Source organism: Malaya genurostris, chromosome 3, assembly GCF_030247185.1.
Source record: "Malaya genurostris strain Urasoe2022 chromosome 3, Malgen_1.1, whole genome shotgun sequence".
Classification (NCBI taxonomy): domain Eukaryota; kingdom Metazoa; phylum Arthropoda; class Insecta; order Diptera; family Culicidae; genus Malaya; species Malaya genurostris.
The window spans coordinates 82,285,902-82,300,567 of NC_080572.1; the positions used below are offsets into that span (position 1 = coordinate 82,285,902).

The following is a 14,666-nucleotide window of genomic DNA, read 5'->3' on the forward strand; positions in this document are numbered from 1 at the left end:
TCAGCTCCATGGGGTTGTTCGAGCCATTGATGTGGAACAAGGCAATCAAAATTTCTAATGATCTACAATCAAACAGTTCAATCAATCGTCACACTTTTGAATCCGCAATTGCACGAGAATCTGCTTAGATTGATCTTGATTAGGAAAAAACACTGAACATCGTTTGTCTTGATTTGTATTTGTTTTATAACCGACGAAATTACACAAACAACCCAAATGTATGCAATTATATCTTTGTACATACTTGCGATACGGATTTTGATACTAAAGCTTCTCTTCGCCATGCTTGTGTTCAAGTTTTGTATGAAAGCAGTTATTTTTATAGCGTTAAGTTTCTCTACCATTCTGCGATTTCGGTTGAAACGATAAACTTTTTCTCATCATCAATCGAGTTCATCTTATATAAGGGGCTGGGGTCCACTAGGAGATAGATAGTATATATTAGATCTCTCCGGACAGTACCAGCCTAGATGCCGTGTGGAATCCGGCGGAAAAAAATGAATATATCCACTGGGTTCCTGCAATTGTCGTCTTTTACGACATGGAGAGTTTTTTTTCCTTGCAGTCATCAGATATTTTCAGTGTTTCTCTTCTGATTACTCTATTTTACTAAATTATCTCTTCATTCAATCTATCAATTTCCGTATAGCTTCGGAGAAAAGTTTTATTTGGAATGTTTCCTTTTTCCATGTCATTGATTGCCTTTCAGGATTATAAATTGAATGATAAAAATCAACTATTGCGCCAATCCGTTGATATTACAAAGTTAATAACAGAGGTAACATAAATCGATATATTTAATACATAGTAAAAAAACACTTGATATCAACATTTCAACCAATAAATTAAAATTTTTCTCGGCAGCCGGCTGCCCAGATCAACCAATGTAACCAATTAATAATTTTAATAAATAATTAAAATAATAAAGCGGAAATAATACAGAATCAAGACGCGCGTGAAATCTGTTGACCTTTATTTGGTGATTTAAAATGATTTTATAACAACTGCTTAGAATGTATCATTTGGACGATTGTAATCTGTTGATGCTAAAGATGAGGAGGTTTTATGCCTGTTGGAGAGCAAGTTTGACAGGAACTAACTCCACCGTGCTTTTCCCTGCTCCAAATAAACAATGAAATAAATCAACTATTTTGACTAAATCCTATTCACTCGTTTTTTTTGTATCACGTAATTTCATTAATAAAAAATAGGGAAGTGTTTATTCTTTACGCGATAGTATTGCAAATTTTTCTTCAGTTTCCTCAAATAAGAGCTGTGAATCAAAACTTTCCGGGACTTCAATATAGGATATTGTTGAAACGTTCACTCGGGAAGTCAGTGAGTTTAGTGGTGCATCCGATCATCTTGAAACCGGAACATACTGATTCGCGCGCGAATAATACCAATACTGAAATTTTTACTAACAAATATCCTTCTCCCGTGACACTTGTGGAGTGCGCAGTAGTATATACGGCCTCTAGTAACAACAAGTGTTGGACTAACATTCCTTCCCATTCCATAGACGAACTACGTTCGGGCCTGGCTGGCGCCGGTACTGATCAATGAATTCTGGGATTACCAGAAGATGTACATTGAAGGATGATTTACCAGTCTCAGGTTGGATCATCCAAAAACTCCCTGTACAATTTCAGCTAATCCCGATCAGTAACGGAGTAGCAACCAGGGGTGGTCGATCAAGCTCAAGCTCATCAATGGAGTTCATCGTATATAAATTAGAAATTAATCTTAAGCACTTAAAATTTACTCTGGAGTATTGTCAATTTCTCAGACGAAACGACATAACATTGAATTTCATCCGAGCTTGCATGACACACGATTAGAGCATACCAATTATCGCTTCAAATCGTTTTATGGCACTTTTTGTCTTGCTGTCTAGCAACAACCTACCTCTAGCATGCTACACGTACGACTGAAACGTTAGCTATAATTTCGCTTCTATTTATAGATTCGCGTGCTTCCAACAGCTTCGCGTTTGCATCGATTGACCAATCAGAGCGATGCTTTCCCTTTGATATATTTAGCAGACAAAATTGGACACTGTTCGCTACTAATCAAAATTACCATCATATATAATAGAAAATATGTGGCTTTATGCATTTAAATCGAAACTTAGAAATATTTCCAATCAAATGATGAAATAATACTAATAATTGATACAAAATATAAGGAGCTGTAAAAAATATATACAAAGTAAAGATGTGTTCCACATCAAAAGTAAACATCCGATCTCAAAGCCATTCAATAGCGTTCAGAGTGACGGGAAGACCTTCCATTTGCGATCAGTTTGATCATAATTCATCCAGTCATCTCTGATATCTCGACCTCTTCGCTGACAACACACATACAGACACACACACATACGCACACACAGGGACATTTGGTCAGTACGTCGAGCTGAATCGATTGGTATATGACGCTGGGCCCTCCGCAACAAGGAAATTTTGAGCGAATACCAATTTTTTATAAGGAGTGTATCGATAAGTAGTTGTCCCGGGTTGGCGAATCAATGCATAGGACGCTGGTCTTACAAGCCAGTTGTCGTATGTTCGAGCCCCGACCTGGAAGGATTCTTAGTGTCAGTAGGATCGTAGTACTAGCCATGCAATGATTCTGTACGCTAAGAATCGGCTGCGAAGTCTGTTGAAACAGAAAGGCCAAATTCCACAAAAGGAATGTAATGGCAAAAAAAGTCGATAAGTAGTTAGCAACATTCAAACAGTTATTACTCTAAAATGGCTTAATTTTTTGCAGCGTGTTTTGCGGTGACATGTTTGTTTACATGTCAATAACAGCTGCGCAATCGGTTGGTTTCGGTACGGTTTATCGTTTCAATGATGAGTCGAATTGATCCGGAAACGCGAAAGAAAATTCTGCACACTTGGTGCTTAGACAGTGGTGTCACGTACAACGAAATTGCAAAACGGACAAAAGTGCACCTCACCAGTGTCAAAAATATTATCGAGAAGTTCGGTAAGACCCTTTCTATGAAGGATTTGCTCCGATCCGGTAGGAAACAGCCTGGCCGGGACTTAAAAGTGGTTGAGTACATCAAGAAAAACCCATCGGCGTCGACGGGGGATTTGGCCAAGCAGTTCAACACCAGCATCGGGATGATTCAACGGATCAAAGTTCGAAACTCCCTGAAAACGTACAAGAAACAGAAGGTGCTGAAAAAGTCCCTGATACAGCAAGCTCAGGCCAAAACAAGAGCGCGAAAACTGTATAACCGGATTCTACAGAATAAAGACGGATGCATCCTGACCGACGACGAAACCTACGCCAAGGAAGACTCACGAGCGCTGCCCGTACCGCAATATTATACGAAATCGGTGTACCAGGACCAGGACGACGCTGACACCACGGTGGCGATGGAAAAGTTTGGGCAGAAGGTGTTGGTCTGGCAAGCAATTTATACCTGCGGTTTGCGGTCGTCGATTTTCTTCACGAAGGGCACAATTAACGCCAAGGTCTACGAGAAAGAATGTTTGAAGAAGAGAATGCTGCCACTGTACAGAAAACATAAGGCTCCTCCTGTCTTCTGGCCGGATTTGGCTTCAGCCCATGACGGCAACTTCGTTCTACAGTGGTTGTCAAAAAATAATGTACAATTCGTGGAAAAGGGCATCAACCCACCGAACTGCCCGGATCTTCGGCCAATTGAAAGGTATTGGACAATTGTCAAGCGGCACTTTCGGAAGGAAGGTACAGTGTCCCAAAACATGCAGGAGTTCAAAAAAACTGGACAGATGCAACCAGGAACGTCACAAAAGTAACTGTGCAGAATTTAACGAAAAATGTCAAGTCCAAAAGGCGAGCCTTTCACAGAAACTAGGATTTTCTTCAATATAATCAGTGAAATGCAAAAAAATGTAATTTTTCTACAATATATCGAAAACTGATGTCACAATATGTTTTTTTGTCGCTTTTTTATTCAATAATCAATGTTGCTAACTACTTTTCGATACACTCCTTATTTATAAAAAGAGGTAAAACCTGTTTCAATTCACCTGGTGGTGTAATGATGCCGTTCTCATATTACTCATAACATCATAAATATTTCTGTGGAATTCGCAAAACTGATGTCCTTTCGTATTGCCATCAAACATGACGTACAAATTCTACTAGTTTTTAATCAAATTTTGAAAATATTATACGTAGGGCAACGGCTCCCTATTTCATCTGAGCTCCTATTTCCATCTCATCCCTTCACCTCATTACTTTGAACATGAATAATATTCTAAAACCTACCTGAACCAAACTGTGAAATGTTTTAAAATGATTATGAAAGCTGTTGTCACACTTTCCTATTGAAAGAAATGGTTTAAGTTCTTCGTGTATCATTTTTTCATTTAAAATAAACTCATTTTTCAATTTAGGACACATTTTCGTCTCAAGATTTACAGTTCGTCATGTTTCTGATTATCTACTAATCGATTCGTCTAAAAACATGATCACTTTTTCGCACAATTACACTACCATTGAATGCTGGATGACTTCATAATTAGTAATGTTCACTTGCCACTTGTTTAATTAACGATTTAAAACTTCAAGAATTACCCGACAAACAATAAAAGTCTTTAAAAATATGAGATGAAAGTTTTTCACTTAGTTCACTTGATTGCGCTTTGTTTTCATCTCATTTGGTTTCGCAAAGTTGCCAAGTTATCTCATATTGTTACAAAAAATAAATTGTTTTTCTTCTTCAAATTATTACCAAAAAGTATGTTTTTGGTATCCGTGACATTAGTTTAATTATATTATTGATATTAATATTTAAATAAAACTGTTTTGGCTTCGAATATTACCAGAAAGAGCGTGTTAAATACTAATGAAATAACCATTGGGGCAAATCTAGTAGCACTGGTTTCATTCCGCTATACGCCAACATAACGCTGTGAAGTGTGTGTGTGTGTGTGTGTGTGTGTGTGTGTGTGTGTGTGTGTGTGTGTGTGTGTGTGTGTGTGTGTGTGTGTTCATCGGCTGTATACAGAGATGCCATGTATTTTCATAGAAAATATGTATTACTTTGCATAGAAAGTCTATATCTGTTCTATCTGTTTTCACTAATCAAATGATGTTAAAAGATAGATCTCCGTAAGTCATTGCCCCATTAATTAGATAATTCAACGAGTAAATTTTTTTACCAATAATAATAATGTGGAAAAATCCTGGTGGGTACGGTTGTATCGTTTGAGTTGTATATCTGGCAGCGGTAAGGCAGTCGGACACCAGAATGTCTGCAAGCCATATTTTTCCAGCTGGCAGCGTTTAGTCAGCCATCTGGCAGCCATGCGAATGCGGGTGAGAGTGCAATAGTGGAATATTTTGTTTTGATTGCTGTCGCCATTGCTAATTTATAGGATGAATAAAAGATCAACGGTAGGATGAATAAAAATCCATTGAGATGAAATTAGGAGCAGAGTAGTGAAAACATCATTAGTGTTTTTAGCTGTTTTATAAATATTAGTTCAATTTTCAAGAAATGTGAATAAATTTTCAACGTGGAGCAAGGCGAATGAAGCAGTAATATGAAATAGTTACAGTGATTTTAGTGGCTAAATCGGGGTTTGAAGGCGACGTCCTTACAAATGAGATGAAATAGGGAGCCCTTACCCTATTTGCCATCGTACTCTAAACGACGATTTAGATTTTTTTTGTATCCGAAACTATGTAGTAATTTTTTGTAGGACCATAAAACCTTTTCATTCAATTTCATTTCTTTTTTCATTTTTCATTTTGCGTTTTTTGTTTCGCCGGTTTAAGTGACGGTGTACAATATTGAACACACTTTGCCCAATAACTCCGAAACCGGAGGTCGGATCCAGATGAAATTCAGGAATTCCGTATGAGACCGCGAGACCTTTCGTTTGAATCTAAGTTTGTGGAAGTCGGTCAAACCATCCCCGAGAAAAGTGAATGAGATCCATAAAAATGGGCATATTTTTAGCTTTAAAAAGAAACTTGGAACGGGAAAAATCAGATTTCCATTAGTTTTTCCTGAACGATCGTCAATAATTAAATACTTAAAATAATCTACAAACTTCACAAAATTCGAGGGTGTAAAATTTATCGAAATTGGTCAAGTAACAACTGATAGCTCAAAATTACCGTTCCAACTTTTTTTCAGGCTTGGAGCTCCGCGAGTGTTAAACATCATTTTCCAGCAGCTGCTTTTCAAATCCATTCCAAAAATACTCGTATTATACGGATTTCAAAAAAATATCAATAAAACGAAAGTCGTCTTGGACTTCGAAACGACCTCAAACATCGTTTTCCGGATTCTACTTTTCAAACGCATTCCAAAAATACCCATATTGTAGTAGTTTCCATGGATCGAGAAAAGAGTTATGTAAGGGAGCGGGTCATTTCGCCGAAAGTCGTTCCGCCTATTGCCATTTCGCCGAAAGTCGTTTCGCCGAAAGGGTCATTTCGCCGAAATTATTCATTCGCAGAAAGGATCATGTCTCCTGTATGTTATGTCTCCTGTATAATGCAGCCACATAACCGAAGCCAAAATGGCTCGGCGGCACAAAGTCGCCGAGGCGACGCCAGCTGAGTCGGCCGCCGACCCGCCTTCGGAAGCGGCGGCCTCTTGCATACAAACCTGTAACCGCCTCATTTGCCCGATCTACTCAAAGCTAAGTTTCTTCGCTTTAGTTAGGTCCAAACGAGCGGTAGCGAGGTCGGACAGCACATGAACGGAAACGATGTGGCGTAGCCGCATTAGATATGGTTTCATTTTCACTTAATAAACGGAAAATACCACAGACATTTGCCTGGTAGATACACCTATGCAATTGCTTTGATGCTTAGTAGTCAACAAGTTTTCATGGGAACTCAAGAGTACAAGAATCAATTTTCATTCAAGAAGTACAATTGTAGGTCAACAAAACGGGCGTTAAGGCCATCGTCCAAGTACCATGCGCGCGGGTGGTTTTAGGAAAATTTCGATGGAAATTTTGAAAAATTTGCCAAAACCAAAAACATACACACCTTTGAAATACTTTTATCTATCTAGAGGGTGAACATGGCTTGAAAATTCGGAGGATTTTCCGAGTCTTATCAAAAATAGCTCTGAAAAATGAGTGTTTTTGTGATCATCTGCTATCATCTTTTATTTGTCTTTATTTTAAATCTATTCCAATTACGATTTCAGGACGATTTCAGGATTCTGCGAAATGACTCTTGGCGAAATGGCTTTCGGCGAAATGACTTTCGGCGAAATGGCATTCGGCGAAATGGCCCATTCGGCGAAATGTCATTCGACGAAATAACCCTTTCGGTGAAATGGCTTTCGGCGAAACGGCTTTCGGCGAAATGACTCCGATCCGTTATGTAAAACAAGGTAACGTAAAAAAGTGTAAATAAACGGAGGTTTGGGTGTACTCAACATGATCAGATGTATAAGAAAAAACTACAAGGATCAGCCACATGGGGTTGCTCGAGCCATTGATGTGGAACAAGGCAACCAGAATTTCTAATGATCTACAATCAAAAGGTTCAATCAATCCGAACCAACACCGAACATCATTTGTCTTGATTTGCATTTGTTTTATAACCGACGAAATAACACCATTATCCCAAATATATGCAATTATATCTTTGTACATACTTGCGATTTCGATAATTAAGCTTCTCTTCGCCAAGCTTGTGTTCAAGTTTTTTATGCAAGCAGTTTTTTTAGCGTTAAGTTTCTCTACCATTCTGCGATTTCGGTCGAAGCGATAAACTTATTATCATCGAGTACATCTAATTATCAATCAAATTATCAATCGAGTTCATCTAATATAAATTAGACATTAATCTTAAGCACTCAAAATTTATCCAGGGGTAGTTGTCAATTTCTTATGGGGAAACGACCTAACATGGAATTCCGAGCTTGCATGACACAAGATCAGAGCATACCAATTGAGGGCTGAGGCTGTTTAAGGGCGTTTTAAAGAGTTATTTTCACGCTTCAAATCTGATTTTCTCATAAACGGTAACGAATATCAAAAAACCCAACTGTCAATCTCTTAGAAAATTAGTTTAGATTATTCTGTGAAAATTTCAGAATGATTGTTTGACTTTAGCGTTCGGGAAAGCCTCTTTTTCTAAAGGAAGAATTGCATAGCTGAAAACGGCAACTTTCAACTTGTTCATTGAATATCTCGCCTTGAACAGCATGGATCAACAATCTATCCTGACAATGTCTAGATAATTTAGTTTAGATGCGATTGTTGCGATAAAAATTAACTGAATGTTATTTTTGTAATGGTAAGTCCATTTCTATGGCGGCACCATTTTTTTCTGCTCTTGTATCCTGGTAACGTAACGAAACATGAGAGAGAAATAAAATCGGCTCAGTAAGGCTGCCAAACAAGCGGTAGCTTTATTGGTTTTTATGTGATGTAGTCAAACTTGTAACCGAAAATATCAAAACTTTCTTGGCCACCCGGCCACATCGAGAGTCATTTTACACATTTACGAGAGAGCATGGAGAGAAATGTAATACGCACAGTGAGTCACACGGTTTTACGCTAACAACTGGCATCAGCCCTTAAAGCTTCAAATCGTTTTATGGCACGTTTTTGTCTTGCTGTCTAGCAACAACCTACCTCTAGCATGCTACGAGTAGGACTGAAACGTTAGCTTTAATTTCGCTTCTATTTATAGATTCGCGTGCATCCAACAGCTTTGCTTTTGCATCGATTGACCAATCAGAGCGATGCTCTCTCTTTGATACATCGCTTACTCCTTCAAAACCGTCGTCTATGGCAGGGAAATCCGGTATGCCAAAGATTTTTAGCAGCCAAAGAGGACACTGTTCGCTACTAATCAAAATTTCAATCATATATAATTAAAAATACGTGGCTTGATACATTCAAATCGAAACATAGAAATATTTCCTATCAAATGATGAAATAATATTAATAATTGATACAAAACAGACTGAGCTGTAAGTGTTTAAAACCTGGCCACATATCTACGTGTAGTTTTTCTTGAGTTTCTGATTTACACCCCTATATAGAAAATAGAGATGTGTTCGAAATCCATTCTCAAAGATAGCTCTTAATTCGTAATCTTCTCCGATCCGGGGAAATCGTTTTGCCAATTGAACTACACTGGATGTGATGATATTAATGCCGCACGCAAGCGCTTATCATTCGTACCAATACCAACGTTATTTTTAGATTTTTTTCGGCTATTTTACTAACCCAATGTTTGCTTGAAAAGAACTAGAATTACCATTCTTTATTTTACGATTTCTTTCTATTTTACATTCGGAAATCAAGCTAACTGCAAAAAAGCCAAATGTTAATCCATCAATACAAAATTTTGAACTTGAATGGTAGTACAAAGAATAATGCATTCAAAAGGGCTAAAAAAGTTCGAGATCTACTGAACCAGCAGATTAGGAAATAATTTTATTCCGATGAATTTGAAAGCATAGGATAGTAAATACATCCTTCGATATGTTTATACAATTTTATATATCGCAATACTCACAAACCTCTGTTTACGAATACTTTTTTTACGTTACCTTTTTTCACGAACCAAATCCCAAATAACATAATTTTTTACGAACCTACTTCGTACAAAGAGGTTTTCGCGTACAATGAAAACGATTTCCGGCTTATTTACATTCCAAGGAAACTACTACAATATGGTTATTTTTAGAACGGGTTCAAAGAGTAGATTACGGAAAATGATGTTTGAGGTGCATATTTTGGAAATCCAAGATGGCGACTCCCGGTTTATTGATATTCCTTGAAAACCCTCACAATATGGATATTTTCAGAGCGGATTTGATGAATTGGTGCCGGAAAACAATAATTAGGGTCTTTGCGAGATCTAAGATGGCAACTTCCGGAGTAAAGATGTTTTTTTCAAAAACTCTTACGATTGGGATACTTTTGGAATAGATTTGATAATTAGAAGCAAGAAAACAATGTTTGAGGTTGTTCTGAAACCAACTCTGGCGACTTCCGGTTTATCGATATTCCTTGAAAACCCTTGAAATAAGGATATTTTCGGAACAGACTAGATTCAGGGTTGCTGAAATTCACCTCGCGCAACTCATTAACGTTCACCGCCTGCGAACGATTCAAGAACGGAAACAGCAAAGCTTGTAATACCGGACGAGGCAAATGCTATGCTTAATATGTGACTGCCTGAGCGACTCGCAAGAGAGAAGAGATCTTGCTTTTTCTTGCTGGTTGCTATTCCGCCGTGTGCCATTCTCTACCATTTCAAGAGCAGGTATCATCAGGCACGGATAGCGCTTACATTGAGTCAATTTTTGATTCACTGCGACTCAAAATGTCTCATGATCATGATCATGAGTGCAAGTGTTCGAAAAAAATTGAAGACAAAAATTAGCGATGCGATGGAAACAATTTTTTATTTTGCTGAAGTTAAAAAGTTTAATTGTCTCGTATATATTGCCCTGATAAAAAGTGTGCGTTGAACATCACAAATTAGCTTGGAAAACTTAAACGTAATATCATTACTTATCATTGGAAGATGGCGAAACGATTGGGTTTGTTAAAAATTAAACTGATAAATAAAACTGATAGTCCACTTCAGAACGTCGTTTAAAATCGTATGCTAAGATACATATAATGTACTTTCTACTGCTATAAAACTAATGAAAACAGTTTATGCAGATTTCACCGAATACTATTCTCATGTTCGTACTCCGTGCTGTTGAAATTTTGCGGCAAGTAATGGCAGATAGATTTTTAAAAAGCTAAAGTTGAATCACATATGGTGACCTGGGGACAATCACTTTTGTAAAGTGAAAATTTTGCAGTTTATATGGCTTATATAAGAAACAAAACAGAAGGAATTATTTTCCACATATAACTGTAGCAACACTTTTGATATTCTTTTGGGTTGGTTTTATATCTATTTCATTTATGATTTCGAAAATGGACTGAATTATTTACAGTGATATTCTTTAAAAACACATATGATTATGAATGATCATTCTGAATATTGATTATCATCTATGTAGCAATTTTCACTAGTAGATAATGATATTCAGATGTCAGAAGTCCAATACGCAATGTCAATATGCAATCCAAATACAGTGACAAAAATACATTTTGAATATTGATTATAGAGGCAAGTCTAATCTTTTAATTCAAGGGATGATTTATTTTCTCATGGTTTTATTATATTAAACACAATTTAACGCTTCTTCGTATAGATTTGATTTATAGAAGTAATAGGAGTGCAGGGTCTTCCACAACGTTTGAACCTACTGATAAGCCATGTTACTGTTTTAAATTAACGATCACGGTTGTGGTTCCGGCCAACTACCACAGGATGTCGGAGGGAGCATTTTGTAAAACGCAACATAGAATTGGAGGAATAGATGTTCCATTGAAATTTACTTTTGAATTTTTGTATCGCCTTATTAACTTAGTCCTATTTAAATGCAATTTTTGCATTTAATATTAACAGTTCGGCTGAAAAGTTCGTATCGTTCAATAGAAACACACATTTTTTTGCCAAAATTCGTTTTTATTATTCAACATAATTGCCATCAGAGGCGATACAGCGATTATAGCGATCTTCCAACTTTTCGATACCATTTTTGTAGTACGATTTGTCCTTTGCCTCAAAATAGGCCTCAGTTTCAGCGATTACCTCTTCATTGCTTCTAAATTTTTCACCACCGAGCATTCTCTTGAGTTCTGAGAACAGGAAAAAGTCACTGGGAGGCAAATCTGGAGAATACGGTGGATGAGGGAGCAATTCGAAGCCCAATTCGTTCAATTTCAGCATGGTTTTCATCGACTTGTGACACGGTGCATTGTCTTGATGAAACAAAACATTTTTCTTCTTCAAATGAGGCCGTTTTTTTTTAATTTCGTCCTTCAAACGCTCTAATAACGCTATATAATAGTCACTGTTGATGGTTTTTCCCTTTTAAAGGTAGTCGATGAAAATTATACCATGCGAATCCCAAAATACAGACGCCATAACCTTACCGGCCGATTGTTGAGTCTTTCCACGCTTTGGGTTCGGTTCATCGCGTGCACTCCACTCAGCTGACTGTCGATTGGACTCCGGAGTGAAGTGATGGAGCCATGTTTCGTCCATTGTTATATATCGACGAAAAAATCGGTTTTATTTCGATATAACAGCTCCAAACACTGCTCAGAATCATCAATTCGTTGTTGTTGTTGATCGATTGTGAGCTCACGCGGCACCCATTTTGCACAAAGCTTTCTCATATCCAAATATTCATGAATAATATGTCCAACACGTTCCTTTGATATCTTTAGGGTGTCAGCTATCTCGATCAACTTCACTTTGCGGTCATTGAAAATCATTTTGTGTATTTTTTCACATTTTCATCGGTAACAGCCTCTTTTGGACGTCCACTGCGTTCATCGTCTTCGGTGCTCATATGACCAGTACGAAATTTTGCAAACCACTTACGAATTGTTGCTTCGCCCGGTGCAGAGTGTGGATAACACTCATCAAGCCATTTTTTGGTATCGGCGGCACTTGTTTTCATCAAAAAGTAGTGTTTCATCAACACACGAAATTCCTTTTTTTCCATTTCTTTCATAATAACAAAAGTAGCTTTACTCAAAATGCAATATCTCACAAACTAATAATCAGACAGCTGTCAAATTTATACACGTATCTTTTGAAGGTTGGTACTAACTGAAAATGGTATGGATTTAATTCTAGTAGCGCCCTCTCATAGAAACGATACGAACTTTTCAGCCGATCTGTTATCATATTTGGAGTTTTACAAAACATTTGCCTCGTGATTTTTTTTTCCAAAAGCAAACAGCAAAATAATAACGTTATGTGATATCAGTTGAGAAATTGATGAGCTGAAATCAAATTAAGATTACAATCTGATATTGCTGTCAAAAATGTATTGAAAATAAAATATTCTACAGTTGACTCCCGAAGTGATCGGTTTAGCTTTTTTTTTTAAAAAAGAACCTCCGCTAGAAGAAATTGTAAATTCAATTTCATAACATTTTACTATATTCATAATACAGAGGATACGATTTCAATTTTAAAAATAACACAATAGTGCGATTTAGAATTTTTGTTACTCATATCACACATCCAGTTTTGAAACTACTCATTGTATTATTTACCTTAAAATTATGTTGAGCAATAAAATTTTCACCTGAATATTTCTTACTTTACTAAAATATATTCAAGCTATATGATAAGAATCTCATTTTCAAGGATCACATACAAAGAGTCCAAATGAAATATAATTCTGTTATCACATAATCAGGAGATAGCAGGAGAATATACGATCAAGAAAAAAAATTGTGCATTTAATTCCACTTTATTTAACGTCACTAACGTCACGAGATAGTAACAGATAATTTTGTTATGTTTGATTGAATGATACTTTTTTTTTAGAAATATTAGCTATCATTCATTTCGTTATTGGAAACTGCGGAAGGTCTTCATTGCACGATTATCCATGGCACAGTTTCCAACAAGTAACTGTAGAGAGTTTGTTTGTTTTTGATAATAATATAAATATCATTCTTCAGTAAAATTTAATGTTGGCCTCCAAATTAGTGTCTTATACAAAATTATAAAAGTTCTATTTTGGTTTTAGTTTCTATTATATTGTAGCTCTAACGCCCTGTATATTGAATGTGACGGAATTATTTGGTGTTTGTGGTTCTTCTTGTATTTGTAAGAACTAATAGTGTGTATCATCAAAGTTGGTCGCAATCTTTTTGGTAGTTGACTTGGTTGACACAACTTGTCTCGAAGTCAATACAAATACTATTAGTTTATTATGAATGTTTTACATGAAATTAAAAGCAATTAATATATGAAAATATATCTTTCGACGCCTTCTTTATTTAGTAATTTTCAAGATCTCTTTGGCTATTGAGAATCGCGACGTCGAATCTGTTTTAAATTTGAAATCAACTGACTGTCAGAAATTTTGCAAATTTTGGAAACTAATCGTTCCGTGATTGGTTTTTTCAGCAGAAAGTACATACTAACACTAAGCATGATAAAACTTTAAATTGCTAGCCGGCTACCAAGAGCAATAAACACATGATAACTTTTACTAACAAACTACCCTATCCTGTGATGCATGTCCAAGTGCAGAGGGTTCCTCTATTTCCAGTAGCAAATAACTATCAAGGCAGCTTGCACTATGTGAAACAACGTGTTATTCTCAAGCATGTTGCTTTATGACAGCCAACATTTTGCCACTTTAATTAATCCTGATCAAAAACGGAGTGGCAACACCGGAACGGTCTCTAATGCTAATACTGAGTCTAATTATATGGTGCTTTTAAATCAGCTAAACAGACACAATGAGAATGATTCCTCTTTATAACTGATTTATTGGGCACTTTGACTGATTACTTCTACTCGTTTAAACTATTTTCATCTACAAAAATGATCAATCAGACTCTGCAAGCCATATAAAATCTTTCTCTAAAAACCAGAGCTCATAGTTTTGTCGCATTTGATGAAACATGATTCCACATGTGCCTTAGCTTCGTAGATCACATCCAGTAGCACGGAACGATGAGGATATCTACGAGGATGACGACGACGACGATGGTTATGGCACTGATGATGCGGTTACGGTTGAATGCACATCCACTTTTCACTGGACTTGACAGGATATGTGA

At 36.7% G+C, this 14,666-nt stretch overlaps 1 protein-coding gene across 11 annotated transcripts in view; it reads left to right on the plus strand.

Annotated features, from left to right (window-relative positions):
- The window catches only part of LOC131438511 (alpha-catulin), a 475,173-nt gene that overhangs the window by 389,995 nt on the left and 70,512 nt on the right, over positions 1–14,666 (plus strand). The window lies entirely within an intron of this gene.